This window comes from Equus caballus, chromosome 1 (assembly GCF_041296265.1).
Source record: "Equus caballus isolate H_3958 breed thoroughbred chromosome 1, TB-T2T, whole genome shotgun sequence".
Taxonomy (NCBI): Eukaryota; Metazoa; Chordata; class Mammalia; order Perissodactyla; family Equidae; genus Equus; species Equus caballus.
In genome coordinates, this window is record NC_091684.1 from 15,549,284 (window position 1) to 15,563,274 (window position 13,991).

Consider the following 13,991-nt stretch of genomic DNA (forward strand, 5'->3'; position numbering starts at 1 on the left):
ATTTTGTACGATTCCATTTTCTCCTTTTTTAGTTTATCAATTATACTTATTTTTTTAAAACTTGTGGTTGCCCTAGAGTTTGCAATGTACATTTACATTTACTCCAAGTCCTCCACTTTCAAATGATGCTTTCCAATGTCACAGGTAGTGAAAGTACCTTCTGACAACAACAACAACAAAACAACAACAAAAATCCCAATTCCTCCCTCCCATCTCTTATTTCATTGTTGCCATTCATTTCACTTATACGTAAGTGTATATATATGTACATGTATATTTACACACACACATAAGCATACATAATCTAATACATTGTTGCCGTTATTCTGAACAAACTATATCTGTTAGATCAATTGAGAATGAGGAAAATGAAAGTTTTTATTTCATCTTCACTTATTCCTTCTCCGATGCTCTTCTTTTCTTTATGTAGATCCGACTTTCTGACCTATATCATTTTCCTTCGCTCTGAAGAACTTCTTTTAACATTTCTTTCAAGGCCAGTCTGCTGGTGACAAATTCCCTCAATTTTTGTTTATCTGAGAAAGTTTTTCCTTCTCCTTTAGTTTTGAAGAATAATTCACAGAGCACAGAATTCTAGATTGGTGGGTTGTTTCTCTCAATACTTCAAAATATTTTATTTCTTCTTGCTTGCATGATTTCTGAGGAAAAGTGGGATACAGTTCTTATCTTTGCTTCTCTATAGATAAGGTGCTTCTTTTCCTCTGGCTTTTTCAAGATTTTTCCTTAGTCTTTGAATTCCTGGAGTTTGAATATGATATGCCTGAGTACGTGGTTTTTTGTTGTTCTGTTCTGTTTGGCATTTACCCTGCTTGGTGTTCTCTGAGCTTCCTGGATCTGTGGTCTGGTGTCTGTCATTAATATGGGGAAATTCCTGGGCCCTATTACTTCACATGTTGTTCCTTACTCTCTTCTCCTTCTGGTATTCCCATAAAATATATGTTACACCTTTTCGAGTTGTCCCACAGCTCTGGGATATTCTGTTCCATTTTTCCTAGTCTTTTTTCTCATTGCTTTTCAGTTTTAGAAGTTTCTATCGAGACATCCTCAAGCACAGAGATTCTTTCCTCAGCCATGTCCCGTTTGCTAATGAGCCCAGCAAAGGCATTCTTCATCTCTGTTACAGTCTTTTTGATCTCTAACATTTATTTTTGATTCTTTCTTAGAATTCCCATATCTGCTTACATGATCCATCTGTTCTTGTCTGTGGTGTACTTTTTCTATTAAAACCCTTGGCATATTGATCATAGTTTTAAAAAAATTCTTGGTCTGATAATTCAAACATTCCTGCCATATCTGACTCTGGTTCTGATGCTTGTTATTCTCTTCAAACTGCGTTTTTTGCCTTTAGTATGCCTTGCAATATTTTTGTTGAAAACCAGACGTGATGTACCAGGTAACAGGAACTGCTGTCAATAGGCCTTTAGGTAGTGGTAAGGTATGTTGGGGAGGAGCGTTCTTTAGTCCTGTGATTAGGTCTCAGTCTTTTGACCAGTCCATGCCCCTAGGCTGTGAACTCACCAGTGCATCTGTTTTCCCCACACACGCTTAGGCGGGACATGATGGCTAAAGGGGCCTGGAGTTGGTTATTTCTTTTCACCCAGGTCAGTAGACGCTGATAAAACCCCGTTAGGTTAATCTCTAGTAAATAGTTTCTCTTGAGGGCAGGCCTTTTGAAGAAAAACAGACTTCTTCTCCATATTTCAAAATGGTTCCTCTTTTCATCCCCCTGCTGGAAGGACAAGGGGATTTTTCTCTGATATTCACTGTGAGAACCTGGTGGAGCTCCTGGAGATAAAACTCACCAAAACATGAGGATCCCACCGTGATTGAGCTCCCTGGAGTTTTTAATTCTCACACTTGTCCACACTGAGCCTCTAGCTACTGGTCAATTACAGTTCAGGTCTCCTGCCCCTGCGCTGAGTTCTGCAGAGGTTTCCTCCAGGGGGTTTGTGCTCGAGTAAGTTGTGATTCTCAGTGTCTTCCTGTTTCTCCAATTTTTGGAACAGCCATTTGCCCTGTGACCTCACTTCTCTGTTAGATATAAGAAGAATTGTTTCGGGCCAGCCTGGTGGCATAGTGGTTAGGTTCACATGCTCCTTTCAGTGGCCTGGGGTTCACGGGTTCAGATCCCAGGCATGGACCTACACACCCCTTGTCAAGCTATGCTGTGGCGGCATCCCACATACAAATTAGAGGAAGATGGGCACCAATGTTAGCTCAGGGACAATCTTCCTCAAGCAAAAAGAGGAAGATTGGCAAGAGATGTTAGCTCGGGGACAATCCCCTGCTAAAAAAAAATAAATGAATGAAACCTCTTCTTTAAAAAAAAGGAATTGTTGATTTTTCAGTTGGTTCAGCTTTTTGTTTGTCAGGACAGAGTGGCAACATCTAAGCTCCTTAAATGCCAGACTGGAAGCTGGAAGTCTCCTAGTGTTCTTTTCTTGTACTGTCTTTGTCTGGTTTTGGTATATCAGAATGACACTAGCTTCATAAAATGAATTGGGATGTGTCCCCTCTTCTACTTTCTGGAAAAGGTCATATAAAATCACTCTTAATTCTTTAAATGTTTGGAAGAATTCTCCAGTGAAATCATCGGAGACTGAAGATTTCTTTTTCAGAAGCTTTCTAAATTACAAGCTTGATTTCTTTAATGGTTATATGGCTATTTAGATTGTCTATTTCGTCTTGGTTGAATTTTGGAGTTTGTCGTATTTAAAGAATTAGTCCATTTCTTTTATGTTGTCGAATTTTTAAACATAAAGTTGTTCAAAGTATCTGCTTACTGTCTTTTTAATGGCTGCAGGATCTGTGTTGATATACCCTGTCTCATTTCTGATATTGATAATATGTGTCTTCTTTTTATCTTTGTCAGTCTTGCTAAAAGTTTATTAATTTTATTGATGTTTTTGAAGGACCAACTTTTTGTTTTGTTTGGTTTTCTCCATCGTTTTCCTGTTTACAATTTCAATGATTTCTGATCCTACCTTTATTATTTCCTTCCTTTTGCTTACTGTGGGTTTAAATTTGTTCTTTTACTTATTTATTTACTTGTTTATTTACTTTTTTCCTCTTCTCCCCAAGCGCCCCAGTACACAGTGGTATATTCTAGTTGTGAGTGCCTCCGGTTGTGCTGTTCTTCTTCTACTAGTTTCTTGAAGTGGGAACTTAGATTATTGATTAGAGACCTTTCTTCTTTTCTAATATAAGCATTTAGTGTTATAAATTTCCCTCTCAGTTCTGCTTTAGCTGCACCTCACATATTTTGATTGGTTATATTTTATTTTTCACTTAAGTTCTATGTGTTTTTTTTATTTCCTTTGAGACTTCCTCTTTGACTCATGAATTATTTAGAAGTATGCTGCTTAATTTCCAAGTGTTTGGAGACTTCCCTGTTGTCTTTCTACTCACTGAATTTTTTCCTGAAGTTTTGTGGGATTTTTTTTAAGTGAGGTCATAGTAGTTTACAACATTGTGAGATTTCAGTTGTACATTATTGTCAGTCACCGTATAAATGTGCCCCTTCACCCCTCGTGCCCACCTCCCAACCCCCTTCCCCCTGGTAACCACTAAGCTGTTCTCTTTGTCCATGTGTTTGTTTATCTTCCACATATGTCTACTCATTGAATTTTAATAACTGTCTCTGAATTATTTTATGTCCACGAGAACAAGACTTTGTCTATTTATTCTACTGCTATATCACTAATGCTAAGAACAGGAAAATAGTGTGTGCTCAAAAAATAAGGGTAAATGATAATGGCAATATTTAGCTTAAAAATCAATAGAGAGAAGGCTGAAGGTTAAAAGGGGGAGGGAGGCATCAGAAGTTGCTGATAATTAATCACTGTGTGGGCAAATATGGTTGCCTTTTATTTTCTTCTTTTTATCTTTCCTATTTTCCAAGTTCTCTGCAATCAGCCTGTACTACTTTTATAGTCAAGTGAAGGAATTATAAAAGTGTGGACTGCTATTTCTGATCATTTTCACTCCCTCCCTGGCAGGTCGTATCAGAATATGTATTGCTGAAAAAAGCTGAAGATGAGAGGCAGGGCCACTAAAAGACCCTCAGGAAGGTCCTGGAGCTGAACTGACACAGACCCCCTCAGGGAGACAGATAGGGACCCTGCTAGCCACCCACTTCTGGAGGCTTCTGAGATTGCTGCTGCAATAACTTTATCATCAAGACCATGTGCATTTCAAGTCACAAAGGTCAGTTTCATCCTTCTCTTCTCACTGCCCAGAGGCCCCTTGAGATCTTGTGAATTAATGTTTGTTCCAGGAGATCTGGTTTGCTGTTGGAAATAAAGCATCCATCTGCCTAAGTCCAGCCGTCAAAATTCCTTAAACAATTTACTGTGAGGAAACAGTGTTGGTGTCTGCTTTCAGGGTTCACAGTGTGCGAAAGATTACAAAAAAATAAGAGGGAGCAGAGAGGAGATAGTGTAGGGTGCTTTTAACTATAACCATCTTTTACACCTTTAGTCACAGTGTCTGCACGCTTTTTGAAGGCAATTTCTTTGGGAAGCCGAGTAGACGGGATAATCTGATGGTAAGGCCAGCTGGCCACAGTCACCACACAAACAGTTCTTAAGTGTGGACAATTTCTGAAGATGAGTGAATATGCTTTTCTACTTTGGAAAATAATGCTGAGAACTTGGTTTCAATTTTGTAATATTTTCATTCAACAAAGAGATTGCCTAGATCTGGAAGATTTTTTTCACCCTTTCCTATTTTTGAGGTGAGGTGACTTGCTATAGGGGCCAGGGATTTCCTGGGGGCCTAGGATTGGGCAACTATGTAACCTGATGCCTGGGGATGGCACAGGGTACCACTCCTGGGGAGCACCCCACACACAGTGGGAAGGGAGTGTGGCAGCAGCTACAGTCTCCTTGGAGCTGAGCCAAAGAAGGCACCAAGATCAACAAGCATTTCCATATCGATTTGTCAGAGTCTCAAAGAACAGCCAAGGCCGAAGAATCTGGAAAATAATGACATAACCTAATGGAGGGAAAACAAGAATCCACATCCCAGGAATAATTTATGTCAAGCAACACAGGCTATGCTGAGGCCAGCCAGAAAGAGAATATTGTCATATTAACGAGTCTGTCCATTTTAAAAATCATTTGATTTCAATAATCGCTGGGCACCTGATTTGCTGATTTTTTGTTGCTGCTGCTGACTTGACTAATTTGAACTAAATACGTCAAAAGGCATAGACTCATTGTTCGTTTAATTTTTAGTGACACCTACTATTCAGTTAAATTCAGACACACCAATCGCTCCTCCAGGGCTCCCCGTGGAGACCACCCTTGCCCACTGGGGGGACTGTTCAGGAATCTTTTCTGGCCCCCTGCTTTATGAGCACCTCGGGACTCTGCTTCCCCGCCTGTAAGAGCGAGGCATGGCCATGAGTCTTGCTTTGCCCCACGAAATGTGTGCAGAAGTGCCACTTTGGGCAGAAATTTCAAGCCAGTGTATAATTCACTCCATCTTCTTCTGTCTTCTGTTGTGCTTGTGGATATGTGTGTCAAGACAAAGCCATCCTGGGTCCCAAAGTAGTTTTGACATGCAGAGCACCCCATGCTGTCCTGCAATGAACAGGTGGCATGAACAAGAGAGAGCATTTATTATGTAAAGCCGCTAAGATCTGGTGCTTGTTACTGCAACATAACCTGGCCTGTCCTCACTATTGCACATACACGCGCACACACACACACACTCTTACTGAGTACCTTACTTACTTACTGTGTGTGCAAAGGAAGGATCCAGGCCGTGGGGGGAATTCAAGATAAGACATACCATCTTTCTGTGAAGAGCTTACAAGCCGGTTTGGCAAATAAGATATCTAGACAACCTATAATGATAATGACACGAGTGGATAGTCCAAGAACGAAATGACAAGATGTTTGTGTAGCTGCAGCCTTAAGAAGGAATTGATCAGGTGGAGTCCAGGATGAATGTAAGAACGGCTCATGTGCCAGGTGTCTCCTCTTGGCCCCTCCAGATTCCTTCTTTACCCTTCTCCCGCCTGCTTCCTGCCCCGAGAGGCTGACCTGTGTGACCTGACTGCGTTAATAAGCTCCTTTCCCTCTGGCTCCTGGTCAGGCTGGGTGCAGGATGAGGACTTAGCAGAAGATTGGAGGGAAGGAAGAGAAGGAAGATGGGATATTTATTCATCTGGTTCCCTTCTCTCAGGGTCACTCATGTTGGCTGCACCCCTCAGCTGAAGGTCCCAGCTCCTCTCAACATGACCCTCCCTGTTTGACAGTCTCCTTCCAGATTCCCATAATGCTCTCTTCCCTCACACCTGCAGGGCCAGGGGTGGTGAGAGCCCCACAATCAGTTATTAGCCCCAGTATCCTCCGCTCTCCCTCTTGGTTTCCCTACACCCTGCCCACACATTTGTAAATCGTCCTTTTTTTAAGAATCCTTAAATTATCCTATTTTAAGCATGCCATCTGTTTCCTGATAGACCTGACTAATAGATCTTGCTTTGGGGAGCCAGCAGCGGGAAGGAAATGATCATGCTTTGTCTAATTATAGGGTCAGTTGGTAAAAGAGGCAGGAGGCTTTAAAAATGACTAATTCTTCATTAAGCAATGAATTATTAAATGGCTTTGCTTCTCTCATCCGAACTGAAAGATTCTGCTCCAGTGAAGGGGAGGGCTGGAGGCAGAGCACCGGCCTCCACACCTGCGATGAGCTAGGGGACCACCACGGGGCCTTTGATCACAAAGCCCTTCGCAAATGCTGGGGCCACAGGAGGCAACCACAATGTAACGCCACCTCCAGGGAGCTTCCTGAGCCCCATTCCCTGGCAAAGTTAACAGCAGAATTCCAACCACTATTTTCAACTTGAACCTGAGGCCAGAAGCCTAATTTCCATGCTCAAGGGAAGTTCTAGACCTTTCTTTTGAGTTCCCATGTATAGCATAGAGCTGCTTGGGAAAGAGATAACCATCCCTTCGCTACAACTCTACGTTCTGGAAGTTGCCCTTTGTCCTGCCTTAGATGCCTGTGGCAAATTCACTGAATTTATTCATTGTTTGGTGGGTTGGTTGGTTTTCCGTGTGGAAAGCCGAAGAAGCCTTTGAAAGAGTTGGGCTTGGGAGAGTTCTGGGCTTCATTCTCTCTCTCCCACCCCCCTGGGCCCCCGCGCCTTAGCTGTCTCCCACTCTGGAAGGTGCAGCCAGGAGGAGCCTGGTACCTGCAGCCCCAGCATTTCCCAGAGCAGCTGGAATGAGCTGCTACTTGACTGCAGCTGCTGGGGCTGGATCCGGGGGGCAGGTCTGCTCAGGCATCCAGGATGTAAAGTGAGAGGAAGGGCAGACAGCAATTTGGAAGATTTAGGAGTTCTTGGGCTGTCATTGGGTTTTACTGTGTTGTCATTGACATATGTTTGTAGTCTATCTAGAGCAGGTAAGAGGTGGGGAGAAGGAAGGGAGGGCGTCCCCGTGTGCCAGGTCTGCAAAACCAAAATCGGGCAGACCCGGAAAGACGGGAGCAGGGCGGTGGGGGTTGTCTGGAAGTCTGAGGATCCTATTTGCTCCCTGAGTGCCAGAGAATGCATGCCAGGGCCTGGGGCAGTTCCCACCAGGAAGCCACCGAGGGGTGATAAAACTCACAGCCATGAAGCTTGGTTAAGTCCCTGGACTTAACGACATCTTTTCAAGCAAACAGCAGAGGTTTCTCATTATAATCTTGAAGAAAGGCAGGGCTGTTGAACAGTGTAAGAGTTTCAGAAAAGCAGAGAGGAGAGAAGGCAGGACGGAGCAAGAGCAGAGTGCCTGCCCCAGCAACCTCATGCTACTGGGCAGACGCTGGGATGCACATTCTGGAGTGGGGGAGAAGGAGCAAGTCCTAAGTGCTCGACTTCCTTCCAGAGATGACCAGACTAAGTTCTGTGTGGAGGCTGCACGAGAGCAGCACCTTCACACTTTCAGATGCACACGCAGCCCCTGCGGGTCTTGTGGAAACGCAGGTTCTGATTCCGTAGGGCTGGCCTGAGAGTTTGCATTTCTAACAAGCTCCTAGCTGAGGCCGATTTTGCTGGTCCGTGGAACACACTTAGAACAAGTAACAAGCCATGGGAGGATGCTGCCGTGGCTCACTGACACTTGTGCTTCCCTCCAAACTATTATAAAACAAGCAGGTGTAGATGACCCGGTCCGGCAGCCTGGGACGTTTGGTGAAATGACCCGATCCTTGGCCTAGTGACCAAATGGCTGCACGAGGAGCTCCTTCTCCAACTCCCCTGTCAACTCCCTCAGGAGTGAGCAAAGGGCCCGGGCTGGTTGGGGGTCAGCTGTCCCCAGGGAAAGGAGGGCTGGTCGCCAGGCTCAAGTGTACAGGGCAGCTTACATTTGTGAATCTATCACAGTGCTGGGCCTATGAGCCCAAAGCTTGACTTGCCACTCACTAACTCAGTCATTCATTCATTTCTTCAACAAACACTTAGTGAGCGTCTATTACCCCAGACACTGCGCTCAACATGGGGGTACAGAGCTGAAGAAGCAGACTGTGCCCTCATGGAGCTCACTGCACGGTCAGCCCCCTGGGAATGTGTCCATTTCCCAAGGGCACGTGGCTGATGTATAAAAAATAATATTGATGCATTTATTTATTGTGATATTTATAATTATGGTGACAGTAGCTACACGTTGTAAAGGCTGCTATGTACCCGCCATTGTGCTAAGCCCTTTACGTGGGCCGTCTCATTAATCCTCACCACAGCCTATGTGGCAAGCACTGTCATTAAACCCACTTCAAAGATGAGCCACCTGAAGCTCAGGGAAGGTAGGTAGCTTTCCAAAGGACGCCAGCTAGCAAGGAAAGGAGATGAGATTGATGCCCAGGCAGGCTGGCCCCAGTCCAGGCTCTGAGCCCCCGCCCCCCCGGCCGGGTCTCTGTTTCTGCTCCTGAGCACATTCCCTCCCTGCGGGGAGAGCTCCTGGGAAGCCGAATGACACCCAGTTGTTGAGTGAGTTTGGCATCCGGTGGGGGGTGGGCATTGGGGGATGTGGGTAACATTGATCGCAGGGGCTCACACTATAAAAACTTGATGCTCCTCTGATGTACCTATCTCCCCTAAAGGGACAGACCTTCGGCACAGGCTGGGCACTGGGGCTCCCAGCCCGGCATCCCCCTCTTTCCCTTGGGGACAGCCAAGAACACTCTGCTTGGCTTCCAAGTCTGGCTAAGCAAAGGCAGTGTCCTCTCTCTTCCCTGGGCCTCCCTGGCTGTACACACACACACACACACATTCACACGATCCTGCACAATCACACAAGCTCACACACCCACACATATGCTCACACTCAAACACACTCACATACAGACGCAAGCATGCACAATGACACACAATTCACACCTGCTCACACTCACATGTACTCACATACATACACACACAACCATGCACAATGACACACACACACACCTACAGTCACACACACACACACACACACTCTTCGGATGGGCACATTCTCTTGTGGATATGGTAATACTGTGAATCAGGTGAAACAGACTTTGCTGCTCTCTGCTCTGACCTATTCCGTTTGTTTTATAGTTTGACTCTCAGAAAACTACCGTATTTCTCTGTATCCAGGTTCTGAGGGCCCCTCACTGTGGCTCAGAATTCCTTTCCGCTTCTAACCCCCCCAAATGGTTCTGTATGGCCACTTCCCTTAACATCCAGGACAGATAGGAGGGGTCTTAAACGGTCCAGAGGGTTGATAGTTTCTTTTTTTAAAAAAAATGCACTCTCCATGGGAGGTTGGACAGCTTTGCATGCCGTTTTCATTCATCTTGGGGTTTGGGGGCTGCTGTTTGTTTTTTGTGCAGGAGAATCTCTTCCAGCCAAATTCTATTAAACCGGTGCCTGGTTAGCTGCGGCCTTCTATTCCTGCATAAATCTGCTGCCCGCCACCTGCTGGGCCCGTGTTGCTAGAGAGCCTTCCACTGGCATTCCTTTCAGATTTTTAATTTACCACCTAACTACCAGTCCTAATAATCATCAGATAAGAGGATTTCTGCTGTGTTGCGCTTGTTTTCAAAAATTGCTAATACTATGGACCTGGAGTTAAGAGTAGCCTTAGGGAGACTTATAAACACCCCAGGAGGCCAGACATGCCCAGGGCCGCTGAGTTCCTCAGATGCGACGTGCTGTAGGAGTTCCAGAGGGGAGATTCCACTAGCTTGAGTGGGTGCAGAAGGCTTCCTGGAGGAGCTGAGATTTCTCCTGGGCCTTTCTTATGGATCAAACAATGTCCCCCCAAAATTCATATGTTGACATCCTAACCCCCAGCACCTTAGAATGTGACCCTATTTGAAATAGGGCTATTACAGAGGGAAGTAGTTAAGTTAAGATGAAGTCATACTGAAGTAGGGTGGGTCCCTAATCAATATGACTGACGTTGTTATAAAAAGGGGAAATTGGAGGACAGATGCACAGAGGGAAATGCTAGGTGAAAATGAAGGCAGAGGTCAGGGTGGTGAGTCCACAAGCCAAGGAAAGCCGAAGATTACCAGTAAAACAGCAGCAGGTCGGAGAGAGGCCTGGAGCAGAGTCTCCGCCACAGGAAGAAGGGAGGAGGGGAGATCCTCAGAAGGAAGCATCTCTTCTGACACCTCGATCTCAGACTTCCAGCCTCCAGGGCTGTGGGACAACACACTCCTGTTGTGTGAGCCACCTAGTCTGCGGCATTTTGTTGTGGCAGCCCCAGCAAATTAACAGGACCTGGAAGGACAGGTAGGAATTTGCGATGCACAGAGAAAGCAACCTGGCCACAAGTTGCCGAAAATAATAAACCTGAGCATCCCTCACCACTACTGCCTCCCTCACTTACAAAGCTCTTAAAAAAGATGCAGCGGAAGGAAAGAACCTCTCAGCTTGAGGACATGTCAACAGAAACCTCCAAATCTGAAAAGCAAAGAGAACAAAGACTGAAAACAACAGAACAGAACATCCAAGGACCGTGGGACAACTAAAAAAGGTACAACATACGTGGAATGGGAGTAACAGAGGAAGAAAGAGAGCCTCTGGGCCTCAGCTCCTGTCCCTAAATGGGAGGAAGCGGCCTTGAGATGTGCCCTTGAGATGTGCGCTGGGGTTCCAGCCTTAACAGGGACCTTCCCAGCTAATCCCAGGGGGCCCTTCAGGGGGCTGTGGAGACTGAGGGCTCTGGCTCCGCCTGGCAGGGCGATGGGAGCAGGACTTCCTGCTCAGCCAGTCCTCAGGCCATCTACCCATCACTGTGAGCCCTGCTAACTGGCTCTGTGTTCTTCCTGTATACTTTGAACTTTGCAAAGATGCTCAGGGAGCCTCCCTTGGTATTTTATCATGATCTGGCCTTCTCCTTTCACTCCAACACCCCCCACCCCAGCCACCCCAACCACACAGGGATATTTTTAAAATTGTTGATGGAAGTAAACTTGGCTCATCCCCCAAACCTCTGGATTCAGGCCACAGGTAAAGCTCCCATCCAGCCACCAGCACCCCCGGCAGAGTCCCACCCCACCCCATGTTAAGGACACATCTGGGGACGGCCGCTCTGATAACAGTGTCTAGGGGTCAAATAGAAGCACCTGCTCAGCCATAGCTCAGCTTGGTCCCCACCACTGGGCAGGCTCCCTGCCGGGAGTCCAGGGCCCAGGCACTGTGACCCCTGAGGAAGAATTGGCCAGGGGTCAAAGCCCTGAGTAGGGAGCTGAGCCTTTGCACCTAGTGAGGATGGAGATGCCTGGAGTCAGATGGCTAAGGTCCACCTTGAAGAGGGACCCCAGCCTGGAAGGCTGCTGCCCTGCATCTTAGCCAGACCCTCAAGGCTCCTGAATGCCCTGTCTGCACATGAGGCTTGGTTCTTTGGGCACAGCCTGGACAGGTGGGAGCCAGTGAGCTCTCTCCAGGGGTCAGTGGGACTGTGGTGAGGGTCAGATTCCTAGAGACAGGCTTACCAGGGCAGGGAGATTATGCTTGGCCAGCAAGGGAAGCCGCTGCAGTTCAAGGCAGCTGGGAAGCAAACCTCCCTTGCTTCATCTGTAAACTGGCAAGAACCTTCCTGGGGTTGTCCTTGGATGAATGGGCCAGCTCAGGAGAAAGTACTTCCCACTTGCCAAGTACACACGCACTTGGTATGGCCGCATTTTCCTCCCACTCTGCACCTGGCACCGTGTGCCGAAGCCCTGGATTAAGGGATGCCCGTGTTCAACTCCCAGCCCCTCTGGTCATAGCTGTTCGTCCTCGGGAAGTCTCTTTACGTCTTCAAGCCTGTTTCCTCATCTGTAAAGTGGGCACAATGGCAGCGCCTACCCCCCAGGACCCGTGAGATTTAATGGGAGAACGCACAGTGCTCGCTGGCTCTCCCCAGAGACTAGATGCGTGACTGCAGTTTGAGGAAGCCCCTCCTGGCGGCTACCATTTCTGCCCTTCTCAGGCCCTGCCAGGGACATCACAGATGCCTGAGGGGACCTCTGGTTCTCCTGCAGAACCAGCAAAGCCCCGGTTAAGAGGGCTGATCGGTGTCCCAGTCTTGGTCCCTGGAGAAAGGAGGCAGTGCACCCCCAGCTGTTGTCTGAGAAGACAGAGGAGCCTGAGACGGTGGCGCTGGAACCATTGTCTCTGCCCTGCCTGCCTCTATTTGCTGGGCTGGCGTTTATGGACCACCTCTGGTGAGCGATGCACTGTGGGGGAGTGAGGACCAGTGTCCTCAGGAAGGATTCAGTGCTAGCTGGGGACGTGCACACCCAGAGAGACAAATCACACACCACAAGGCAGCCATCCCTCTCTTAACAAACAAGCACAAGCACAGCAAAATGCCCCAACCAGCTTCGGCCTTAGGAGCCCAGGATGCAAAAATGAACGAGATGCAGTCCTTGTCCTCGAAATGTCCGCCGTCTGATGATAGAATCCCAGTCGGCAGTTGGCTGAGTGCTCCCAGGGCTGGGCATGCTTTGCTTCCTTTGTGATCCTCACCCCCACCCCTCATGCACGTGGTCCTATTACTCCCCTTTTACAGATTACGAACCTGAGGCTCTGAAGAAAGACTGTGGCCAAGTCCTAAACAATTGCCACTCAGTGTCCCCAGTGCTCTAACTAGAGCCTGTGCACGCTGCCTTGGGGGCTGGAGACTGACTTTTCAGAGCAGTGCAGGTTGTGGTGAGGGGAGAACCCTATCTGAGCTGCTTCTTGAAGGACTCAGAGAATCCCCAGCAAGCACGGGAGAAGGGGAGAGGAATTCCTAGAGCGGGAGAAGCATGCGCAGAAGCCCCTGAGTGTAAAAGAGTATAGCTGGGGGCATGCACCCTTTGTTTAGTTCTAGAATCTAAGAGGCTTTCAAGTGGTGGGAGATGCAGCTGTGAAGGGAGGCGGGGGCAAGATTCTAAAGAGCTTTTGATGGCAACCTACAAAGTGGAAATTCTGGAGGCAATAGGGAGCCATTGAAGGTTGTTAAGCAGGGGGAGAGAGCATCTAAAACATCCCAAGCCAGTAGAAGTGAGTCATATTGTCAGTGCCCTGGGTGATGGGGGGAGAAGAACGTGGGTGGGTGAGCTGAGAAGTTTCCTGGAGCAGGGCACTGTCAGAAAGGAGGATCCAGCTCAGGCCAGAACCCCATTGAAGGCAGCATGTTGAGAGGAAAAGGCAGTTGTCAAATTAAGCCATGAAGAGAGAATGTGGAGTCTGGAGCTTTTTAGACTCAGCCTGGATTTTCCCTGCTCCCACCTCAGAGCGGGGAACTGAAAAAGAAACAGCTAAGAGAGTGTCTGATTTATTGAGCTGAGTTCCTGTCTCTCTCAGGCTTTCTGGCTCTGACTTCCCCTGAGATTTAGATGCTCCCCAATTCTCCTCTGCTGAGGCCCTCCTCAGAGCCGTCCCCCAAAGAGTGAGCACGTTTCCTGCCCCCCAGCCACTGCCAACTCCGCTCAGCTCCCTGCCCAGCCCCCAGGCCCAGTTTCTGACAGCAATCTGGGGAACTCCA

General features: G+C 47.3%; 1 long non-coding RNA gene across 4 annotated transcripts in view; it reads left to right on the forward strand.

Annotated features, from left to right (window-relative positions):
- LOC111773020 (uncharacterized) overlaps nucleotides 1-13,991 on the forward strand; it is an 89,698-nt gene that overhangs the window by 50,434 nt on the left and 25,273 nt on the right. For all 4 annotated transcript variants that reach the window (XR_011436423.1, XR_011436421.1, XR_011436422.1 and 1 more), the window contains one exon: nucleotides 4,020-4,227. This is a non-coding gene — a long non-coding RNA (uncharacterized lncRNA). The remainder of the gene's footprint in view (nucleotides 1-4,019; nucleotides 4,228-13,991) is intronic.